The sequence below is a fragment of the Apium graveolens genome, chromosome 5 (genome assembly GCF_009905375.1).
Source record: "Apium graveolens cultivar Ventura chromosome 5, ASM990537v1, whole genome shotgun sequence".
NCBI lineage: Eukaryota > Viridiplantae > Streptophyta > Magnoliopsida > Apiales > Apiaceae > Apium > Apium graveolens.
The window spans coordinates 130,891,454-130,903,667 of NC_133651.1; the positions used below are offsets into that span (position 1 = coordinate 130,891,454).

The 12,214-nt window shown below is 37.2% G+C and overlaps 1 pseudogene; it reads left to right on the forward strand.

The window, feature by feature from the left end:
• Window positions 1–766: 766 nt before the first annotated feature.
• LOC141662870 (small nucleolar RNA R71) lies at window positions 767–858 on the forward strand (annotated as a pseudogene).
• The last annotated feature ends 11,356 nt before the right edge of the window (window positions 859–12,214 follow it).

Here is a 12,214-nt window from a genome sequence, read left to right on the forward strand (position 1 = left end):
CGCAACCTTTCCAGACCTCAAAGTGATTTCCTTCACCTGCTCCTCAGCTTCTCTCTGTCCTGACACTTTTATGTCACTAGGTAATGTACCAAGTTGATGATTAATCAAGGCATTGTCAATTTGTCCAATTTGATTTTCCAAGATCTTGATAGAAACAGCTTGACTTTTGCATATAAGCTTCAACTCCTCTAATTCAGATTTTTCATTAGCTTGTTGCAGCTGAAGCTGCTGTCTTGGTGCAAATTACGGTTGTTGAAAACCAGGGGGTTGTACTGCTTAGCTGGATACTGCTGATAAGGTTGCGAACCACATTCTGAGTGTTGCTCCAACTAAAATTAGGATGATTGCGGTTGTTGGGATTATAAGTGGCTGGAACAATTTGCTACGATCGCTGAAAATTGCTCATGAACTGAGCTAATTCACTAGAAATAGCACACTGATCAGTCTCATGGGTACCATCACAAACTCACAGACACTAGTGATTTTATTAACTCCATAGTTATTCAAAGTGTCCACCTTCATCGTCAAAGCATTAAGTTGGGAAGCTATAGCAGTTGCTGCATCCAACTCCAGAATTCCTGCTACTTTTCCCTGAGTCAATCTTTGAGAAGGATTCTGGTATTCATTAGCAGCCATCAGTTCAATCAATTCATAAGCTTCATTGTAGCTCTTAGCCCACAAGGCTCCTCCTGATGCTGCATCGAGCATGGGTCAAGAAGTAGCACCCAATCCATTGTAGAAACAGTTTATAATCATCCAATCAGGCATGCCATGGTGTGGGCACTTCCTTAGCATTTCCTTATATCGATCCCAAGCCTCACACAGAGATTCTCCAGTTTGCTCAGCATTCCTGATTGTCGCAGTCTTCGCTATAGGGAAGAATTTAGTGAGAAACTTTTGAGCAAGATCCTTCCAAGTGGTGATAGACCCTGGTGGTAGAGAATACAACCAGCACTTCACTTTATCCTTTAGAGAGAATGGGAAGAGTCGCAGCTTGATAGCATCTTCAGTCACACCATTGAACTTGAAAGTGTCGCATATCTCAATGAAATCCCTGATATTCATGTTCGGGTCTTCAGTTGGAGAACCCCCAAACTAAACTGAATCTGTATCATTTGAATCATGCTTGACTTGATCTCAAAAGTGTTAGCCGAGATGGCTGGCCTGATGATTCTTGACTGAATATCAGTGATCTTAGGCTGAGAATAGTGCATCAAAGCCTTAGGAATTTCTGCTAGAGTACCTAAAATAAAACAAGGGAATAGATAAGTAACAATGTCTGAGTCAATGAACTTTAACAATCACTGATGACAAACACATAAATAAAAAATTAACACTGCAGTCCCTGGCGACGGCGCCAAAAACTTGTTAGTCGCTAAACACGCGCTAATAATACACGCAAGTATACGCGTTCGCAACTAATATAGAATTATTTCTAGTTCGTTCCCACAGAGACTGGCTTGGTTAACTGATTAATTTATGCACTTATGCACCAATGATATGGCTATTATCCAATGCTAATACGAATAACAAATTGGGATTGTTTATAACTAAAAATTAAACTAACAAGTATAACTAAGAGAATAAGAATGGTTGGATTGATATATATGACAAACATGGGATTCTAACTTCATTAAATACTTCATTCAATAGCCTTTTCATTTTTAACCTTAGCATGTAATGGTGATGACACTAATCAGATAACAAGAAACTGATTAACGCTAACTTTCGTTGCACGAATACCATACTACCAGACATCCACAAAAGAGAAAGAAGCTGAATAGACACCAATTATATTGAGACCCTATATGTCTATAGAATTTGACAACATAATAGTTTAATGCACAAGTTATCTATCATGATTACACAGGGCAAGTAAGATGGTTAAAATTACCTACAAATCATGCATAACAATAACACATGAACCTATGCTAGCATGACAAGTTCTAAACCCTTAAATTCACTTCCGCTTCATTAAGAATTAACAAGCTATCTTATAAGTTCGCAATGCTCATAAGACAAATAAGCACAACCAATACTAGGCTATCATACAATCATCACACATTAAGGTGTCGAAACAAATTAACTAAATAAATCCATAAATAAATCCGCTAGAACCCCATGATAACGATTAGCCCATGATCGGACTCATCATCAACGTGGGTTCCGATGAAAGCATGATATAATAAACCTAGTCTTTATACTGAATAAATAATAAAACCAAGTACAAAATAAGAGTAAGGTTCACGAATAAGAAAACTAGCATCCAAGTTATAACTTAGAACAAAGATTCACAAGTAAAAATAAGATCTTCTCCTTCTTCGTTGAATCGTGCTAACACGGTCTTCTTACGGCTCTCCCTGTGCTCTGGTATATCCGTCTCCTTAGAAAACGTCCTTTATTTAAGTATATATAGCAGCCCATGCAAGATAAAAGTCCTCCAATTGTAAATCAACTAGAATCAGGATTCTGAGATCCCGACCCGACGCGGGCGCGCGCTTCATCAGCGCGGGCGCGCTAGCTCTCTGACAAATGGGCGCAGCCGCGCGCTAGACCAGCGCGGGCGCGCCGTGCTTCTGGAAAAACTTCTGAATTTCTTTAATTTCTGTTGCAATCGAGTTGGCTTCCATATCTTCATTCTTTGGACATCATCCTAATACCATATTAGCACCAAAACAATGCTAATTCACCTGATTCTTAGAATAATGTCTGAAATGCAAAAATACTAGAAAACACATTAAAACACCAACAACTTGAGTACATTTACACCAATTCAAAGCTTTACGGAGTGTAATAAAGTGTCATAAATGCCACTCAACATACTTGAATCGATACTTGTCCTTAAGCATAAATAGACTCAAAGAACAAGCAGCATCTCAAAAAATACAGTTATTCGCATAAGATTAATCAAACCTTACAAATCAATCTACAAATGAGAGATGTGCGTGTGTGCAACTACTTACAGATATACTATCACCACTAGATCAATAATCATGACACACTATTCATCAAAGCAATCACAAGGTTATAAACAGAATAAAAGCTAAACTCAAAATAACTTACAATACTTCAATTCTTATATTAGATTTTTATATGGATTCATGCTTTTATTCAAATAAAACAATACACTTATGCTTATTTGATCATGCAATGAGTAGGTCCACAAAAGACTTATACAATAGTACCCATGTAGCGAGCATTAGACTAGCGGATCCCAGACTATAAAAAGCCTTAGGTCACTAGGCACAAAGTCCCCTAAGAACTTAATAACTCAAGTACTAAAGAGCCCACTCATGATTAATTATACATAACACTTATTATTATTTTTCTCTTTTTTTTTCTTTTTTTTCATTTTTTTCTTTTTCTTTTTCATAATTTCTGAACGAGTGCGTTTCGTTCCATCTCGTTCAACCCTAGACTACTCATTTAAATATGAGCCGACTACTAGCCATTTGACACATAGCCAACACAACTAGCAATGAAATCTAATTTTTTCCAATTCTTAAATATCCATGTCTTTTATTATTAAGAGAATATCCTAAATTCTAAATATAAACAAACGATTAAACCTCGACAAACAAACAAACCATGACCATGACCTAGCACTTTAGCAACCTATAACACTTAGTGAAATACAGTTCTCTCTAGCATGGAAATCAATTCGATAAGACTTAACATCACTAAATACGACATCACTACACTAGCATCAATATTACAAGTTAATCAGAAAAATTATCTAAGGGATCATGTTATTATGCAAATGCATGAACTACATGAACAAACTACTATAAAAATTTCCAAAAACAGAAAAAAAACTACATGGAAAAATATGCAACTATATGAAATAAACTATCATGAATATGCAAACTATATGCGACTCATACAAAACATATTCCTTCAACTACTACCCCCAAACTTAAAATATTCACTGTCTTCAATGAAGGTAATAGTAAGGAATAAGGCATACCCAATCCGAATCAGGATCCTCACCTCAACGGGTAGGCGTGTCCGGAGGTGGATACATGGAGTCCTCACCAAATACTATCCACTGAATGTCAACACCGATGGCTCTGAATGCAGTCTCAAGTGCCTGGGTGAGATCACGTGCAAACCTTCTAAGGCTATCATGCATCGCATCCATCCTCCTAGCCAGACGCCTATATTGCACCATGCTCATGCCAGCTCCAACATCAGCTTGTGCATGCTGCGATGGCCCCGCCTCATCTCCTAGCTGAGATCTCCAAGCAGTCCTGCTCGTCTGGGTGGCCCCAACAGCTGGCCTCCCACCAGGTAGATGGTCAAAAGTATAACCAAGCCCCTTCAGATCGGGCTTGCCTCCATCCCACTCTTGCATCGTAGCCAAAATAGTGTTGTCAATATGAGCACTCAGGATTTACAACTGCTCATGTGTTGGACAATGAACACCAAATGCCACGTACAATTTCGTCACAACGGACACATACGGTATAGACCCCGTGGTACTCCCCCTCAAGAACTTCAGAATACCCTGATAAATTACCATACCAAGATCCACATAATCGCCCTGAAGAATGCCCCACAACAGTCGTGCACGCTCTACAGTAATCTCATGCACATGCGAAGATGGTATAATATTAGCACAAATAAACGCGTTTCATGCACGGGCAAACCTGTTCATGCTGGAAGCTGGAAACGTAGAGTACTCAGTAGTGCCCCTCTTGATCTTCCAGTGTATATTAGGCATGCATAGTGTAGCAACAATAAGATCCAGATCAAAGTCCTCTGGAGTCTTATCATTCCAAATGTCCTGCCCGGGCTTCCTCGCGGGCTGCTCAATCACTCTCTTAATAACATCAGCACTATACTCCACAGTCATCCCTCGCACCACCGTGAAGCCATTCTTCTCAGCACTAGGCTTTAAAAACCTCGCTTATTAGAAATAGGCTTTGAAAGAAGTCTTGTATACTCCGCTTCATCCTCGGGAGTAGAGAACCTCGGCCTTACACCACCCGCACTAGAAGAATCGGTGGCGCTGCTGCTTACTTATGTTCTTTGTCTCTTGGGTGCCATTGGAATTGAGTAGAGAAAATAAGAGTTTGTGTTTGAGAGGGAATTTGTGTTCGGGAAATTTGTGAAGTGGTGAAGAAGTTTGTGTATAAGTGTATGTATTTATAGGAGGTGAAAAGAGAATTATATATAGAATAGTGGGAATAATGGGTTTGATTTGGAAGAGGGAAATTTGGGATGTGGGTGAGTAAAATTCGGGTAGGAATTGATTTTGAGCAAAAATCCTGATTTTTCCTCTTCAAAATTGCTATTTTTATTTTCTGACACGGGACCATAGCGCGGGCACACGCTACTTCTGCCAAATTGGCACGGCCGCGCGCTAGATCAGCGCAGACGCGCCGTGTCTCTGTAATTTCAGCGCGGTCATGCGCTAGATCAGCGCGGTCGCGCCTGGCTTCTGAAGTTGGCCCTGAATTTTTTTGTTTTTCAGAGTTTTTTGTGATTTTCTCTTTTCTTCTTGCTTCCTCTACTTACTAATGTACAACAAACGTGTGTTGCCTCCCAAGAAGCGCTTGCTTTATATCGTTAGCTTGACGTAGAAACTCGAGATCAAATGGACAACAAAACGGCACTAACCACCTCGCAGTTTGCCGTACTACTATAGTAATGCTTTAACCTCTGACCATTTACCTTGAATGCTTGGCCCATCATTCTCAAAAATCTCCACCGCTCCATGTGGAAACACAGTTTTGACAACGAACGACCCTGACCATCTTGACTTCAACTTTCCAGGAAAAAGACGAAGACGAGAGTTGAACAAAAGAACTTGTTACCCCGGCATAAATAATTTGAGCACTAGACCCCGATCGTGCCACCTCTTGACTTTCTCCTTATACATTTTGTTGTTCTCATAAGCTTGAAGTCGAAACTCGTCGAGCTCATTTAATTGAAGCATCCTCTTCTTACCAGCTGAATCCAAATCCAGATTCAATTTCTTCAAAGCCCAACACGCCTTATGCTCGAGCTCCATAGGCAAATGACACCCCTTACCATAAACCAACGGAAATGGAGACATTCCCAATAGAGTCTTATATGTTGTTCTATAAGCCTAAACAGCTTCATCAAGCTTCAAAGACCAATCTTTCCTCGATGGACACACAACTTTCTCTAAGATGTGCTTAATCTCTATGTTAGATACCTCAGATTGACCATTTGTCTGAGGATATAAGCCGTAGCAATGCGATGATTCACATTATACCTTTGCATCTTAGTAGTGAACTTGCGGTTGTAAAAATGCGACCCCTCATCACTAATTATGACTCTTGGAGTTCCAAACCTTATGAATATCTGCTTGTGAAGAAAATTAAGTACCACCTTCGCATCATTCGTTGGCAACGCCTTAACTTCAACCCATTTCGACACATAATCAACCGCCAACAAGATATACTGATTGTTACAAGATGAGACAAATGGCCCCATAAAGTCAAGTCCCCAAACATCGAAGACTTCAACCTCGAGAAGCATATTAAGAGGCATTTCATCCCTCTTAGACATATTACCCACACGTTGACATCGATCACATTTCAAAACGAACTGATGAGCATCTTTAAACAAGGTTGGCCAAAAGAAACCTGCTTAAAGAATACGAGATGTTGTCTTTTCTCCACCATAGTGTCCTCCATAAGCCGTTGAGTGGCAATCTCGCAAGATTCCCCCCGTTTCGCTGTAATAAATACATCTCCTGATGATTTGGTTAGCTCCTTGACGAAAAAGAAATGGCTCGTCCCATATATACCACTTCACTTCATGTAGAAACTTCTTCCTTTGAGCGTATGATAAGTCGGGAGGCATGATGTTACTCACAAGGTAGTTCACAATGTATACAAACTACGGTTCTTCCTCTTGCACTCCAAACAGATGCTCATCGGGAAAAGACTCATTTATTAATGTCTTATCCAGTGAAGTAGCATTAGGGTTCTCTAAACGCGAGAGATGATCAGTGACTTGATTTTCAGTCCCCTTTCTATCCTTGATCTCTAATTCAAATTTTTTTAAGCAAAAGAACCATGTAATCAATCTAGGCTTCGAGTCCTTCTTTGAGATTAGATAACGAATTGCAGCGTGATCAGTAAAACTGTCACTTTAGTCCCAAGCAGATAAGATCGGAATTTCTCAAAACCATAGACAATAGCTAAGAGTTCTTTCTCCATAGTAGTATAATTCAGTTGAGCACCATTCAAGGTCTTACTAGCGTAGTAGACCACATGAAATATGTTGTTCATTCTTTGCCCAAGAACTGCTCCAACTGCATAGTCACTTGCATCGCACATCATCTCAAAAGGTTTATTCCAGTCAGGTGCAGTTATGACCGGTGCCGTGATTAAACTCTTCTTCAATGTCTCAAAAGCGGAAAGGCACTCATCATTAAACTTGAAAGGGACATCTTTCTTTAGAAAACTGCACAATGGCTTCGAAATCTTGGAGAAGTCCTTGATGAACCGCCTATAGAAACCCGCATGACCAAGAAAACTGTGAATTCCCTTAACAGAAATTGGTGGAGGAAGATTTTCAATAACCCCCACCTTGGCTTTATCCACTATTAGGGCTAAACACGTGCTAATAATTCACGCAAGTATACGCGTTCGCAAGTAATATATAATATTTTCTAGTTCGTTCCCACAGATACTGATGTTGGTTAACTATGTAATTTATGCACCTATGCACCGATGATATGGTTATTATCCAATGCTAAGACAATAACAATTTGGGTTGTTTATACTACGAATTAGACTAATGATTATAACTAAGAGAGTAAAGAGAGTTGTATATTATATGAGACAAACATGGGATTCTAACTTCATTAATACTTTATTCAATAGCCTTATTGTTCTTAACCTTAGCATGCAATGGTGATGACACTAATCTGGGTAACACGAAATTGCTAAACGCCAACTTTCGTTGCACAGATAACATACTACCAGACATCCATAAAAGAAATAGAAGCTGAATAGGCACCAGTTATATTGAGACCCTATATGTCTATAGAATTTGACAATATAACAGTTTAAAGTACAAGTTATCTATCATGATTACATAAGGCAAGTAAGATGGGTAAAATTGCCTACGAATCATGCATAACAATAACACATGAACCTATGCTAGCATGGCAAGTTCTAAATCCTTAAATTCACTGTCGCTTCATTAAGAATTAACATGCTATCTTACAAGTTCGCGACTCTTATAAGACGAATAAGCACAACTAATACTAGGTTATCATTCAATCACCACACACTAAGGCATATAAATAATTTAACTAAAGAAATCCATAAATAAATCCGCTAGAACCCCACGATAACAATTAGCCCATAAATTAAATAACAGCCACATCCTAAAAAATAGAAACTGGTTCTTAAAGAAGCAGAAAACATGAACATGTTACTTTCAAAAATTATCTAACTATTTTTTTAATGTAAAACGCTTTTGATAAACTTTACAACCTTTCCTATCACTAACTGGATGATTCAACGTACTTTGTTGATGTGCATAATAATTTATTATTATTATTTTGGAAAAAGGTGATTCTTGTTTTAAGAAAATAGTAATCAAATTCTAAAATGGAAAAAAAGGAAACAATACCAACCATGTACATTACTTCCTGGTTGTTACCTTATTTTCATTATAGTTAAAAGTTAAAACCTTTTATGATATTTTCTTCTACAAAAAGTATCATGCTTCAAATTGAGAGTCACAATTTATTTTATGGTGCCCTACATATATTTGGCTAGGCTACTAACCATTAATTTCTCAGGTTCAATATATTTTAAGCAAGTGCTATATAGTGGAATTTTGACCGAGGTCTTAAATCACAAAGTATGATCAAATTTATATAAAATATATCCTCACTTGTTATAATAACAGTAATTCCTCGTATACACCAAAAAGCCTCGTTGTGATTACTCATTTCTTCTATATATAATAGCAGCATATCGCTTAACATATACGATACAGACAAAGCAGATGAAAATAAGAGGGGATTGTACATTGAAAGAATGCCAGAAATACCCCATTTTCCAGTCCCAACTGCCCAAAATACCCAGTTGCGCGCGGACTGCCCAAAATACCGACGGGTTATGCATTATAGCAGTGCGTATATAACCTTCAGTTTTTTTTATAAAGAATACGCATGTGTGCTATGCGTATTCAGTGTTTGAAAAACAAGGAATACATATGTCGGACATGCATATTCGCTAAAAACAAAAAACTGAATATGCATGTCAGACATGTGTATTCTTTATAAATTTTTAAAAAATGAAATTCGCATGTTGGACATGCGTATTCAACAGGTAATTTGGGCACTCCGTCCCGCCAAATGGTATTTTGGGTACTAAGCCCCCAAATGGTGTATATTTTGGTTTTTCACCCATGTACATTTGCACATAACTCGTTGACCTTGTGGTTGCACGGTTTTCATAATTTGAAAATTCATTATAGGCTCTTTTAAAATTAAAATATTTCGCAAATACATAACTAATTTACGGAAAATTAGAAAAACTATGCATGCACATAATTCTATAACTAAATATGGTCAACCATAAAAATCTCACGAGGCATAATCTGCACACATCCAAAAAGTTGAGGCAAAAAGATGAAGAATGATTACTGATATAAATAGAATTCTAAAGTTAGTGACAGATTGAGGAACCAAGGTCGTTATCCTTGAACGATGTAATCAGCTACTGTACATTGCTTGCCGAGTATTGCATACCTTAAAATAATAAAATAAAAGTAGCAAGCAATAAAGGGTCTTTTGAGTCCAACTAATTTTGTCCATGAAAGGTTTTACATAATAAGGTGCTGGGCGGCAATGTTACTTTTAACAAACTAATAACAGTCAAAATAAGCTTAATGCATATAACAACACTATACTTCACCTTTATATAACTTATAAGCATTTTTCCCACTTAATTGTATATTCATATTATTATGAGGCATCCTGCATCCTTCCTTAAAATAAAAATAGCCTAATTATAATTATAATTATAATTATTAGTGATATTTGTTAGGTAATGAATCACACACAGAGGGGGGGGGGGGTGAATGTGTTTTTGTGTTTTTCTGCTTTTCTTGAAGTGTTTATAGTGATGAACAAAGTAAATTAAAACCTTGTAGTGAAATGTGTTAGTACTGAATTTATACAGATAAAAATAGTCAACACAGATCTTTCAAAATTCACTTAATTTTATATTAAAATTAAGAATGTCTTGCTACAAAATTTCTAGGCTCTTTGTTGATAAAGAGCTTAGCTTTTTCCTTGAGAGAATACAAGATTTCTGATCTAAATTGTTACTCCTAAACAAAGCATCCAGTGTTTACTTTATAGAATAGTAAATACTGGTTATTACACAACATGCAACAACATGTACTAAGCCCTATTTTGGATAACCAAATCATTCTATTTCTGGCTTACTATATCTTTGCTAATCTTGCATGCCTGTGACTTTACTTTTCCAGTTAATCTTGGCCTTTGATCTTGTACTCTTCAAGCTGCTTTTATAGACTTGTCAATCCAACTGATTGGATTGTTTGTTGATTGGTAATCTTGGATATTTAACTGGTCTGTACTTTGTAATTTGAGTTTTACCTCGAGATCTCCAGTTTGGTATGCAGAGAAATTGACATCTCGATAATTATATTGGCTTATCGAGATCTCTCATCTTCATGTATTCACTTTGGCTTATCGATATATCTGAGTTCTCTAGTGACAAATTGGCTTATCGATAACTCAGAGTTCTCTAGTGAAGAATTGGCTTATCAATAACTCAAAGTTCTCTAGTGAAGAATTAGCTTATCGTTAACTCAAAGTTCTCTAATGAAGAAATGACTTGTCGATATCTCCATTCTTCATGTCTTCAATCTGGCTTGTCGATATCTCTGAGTTCTCTACTAGCTTTTTTTGACTTCTCGATAAGTCATTCTGGAGTTCTCGAATGACTTCTCTATAACACACAATATGTGACTTGTAGACTTCTTGACTTGAAATGTTTTCACAAAACAGATTTATTCAACTCCAAGCTTCTTCATACTTTCTTTGAGGCATGATCTTCATGATCTTCTTACAGAGCTTATTCTTAGGCTTGAGACTGTTTACAGAAAAATACTCCAGTCTAGTCTATTTATATTTTTATATCCTTAAGTGTTACAATACACAATGCAAACATAGATTACCATACAACTTAGTTAGGGTTGTCAATTTGACTTAGTCTTGTTATAGTATAGGCATGTCTTGCCCAACAATCTCCCCCAATTTGTAAGAAGATTGCTTATCACAAATACATGCTTGTTAACAAGACTAACCCCAAGCTACAATGGAAAATTAGACTAATACATAAAATTTGATACAAATACAACATTTATACATTAGGTGATTTCATTAGTTAAACAAACACATATATCAGACAAATATTGTATCTTTTGTTTCTTCTCTAATGATGTCCTTTTAATATATAAGAATTTCAAGTTCCTCTATTATTGGTATTCCTCTTAGAGCTTCCACAAGTTTGAGTCTGTCAGGCTTTGGATAACCACTCAGCAAATCAATCCTAAATTTTGAGAATGTGCCAGCTTTGACATTTAGAAATTTTCCATCCTTGGAAATTTGGCTCATCCCTTTTGCCTTGAGTTCTTCTGATCTTTTAATGTACATTTTAATCTCCTCATCATACTTCCTTTTCCTCTCCTCATATTCAGCCTTATTCATTGCTCTTCTTTCCTCCCTTACTATAAACCATTCAGCTAAAACAGATCTCCATGCCCTGGTTGCAGTGTCTTTGTCCTTTAGTAAGCTTATCACTCTCTTGATTTCTGTGGGTGAAAAGGTGTCCATTAAGTTACAGCCAAGAAATGTGAATGACCCATCTTCATAGTAGATTTTTACTTCCCTTAGTGTTATAACCCAAACTCTGACTATTTTCTCAGCTAGTTGTTGAAAGTAGTCTTCATCTAAGTTGCACCAATTTAGAGGTAGAAAATCACTTTGCTTGAAACAATTCTAGATGGACCTCTCAGTAACTTGCACTTTTTCAGTATGCTTAGCTTTCTTAGGTTTCCTCGCAACAGACTTGTAGTGAACTTTGAGTGATGGCTTGACAGAAGCTAGGTTTATGATTTTCTTGAGAAATGTTTGGCTTGCAGTGATTAGTATTTTTAGAAAGGTGTTAGCAGTTTGTTT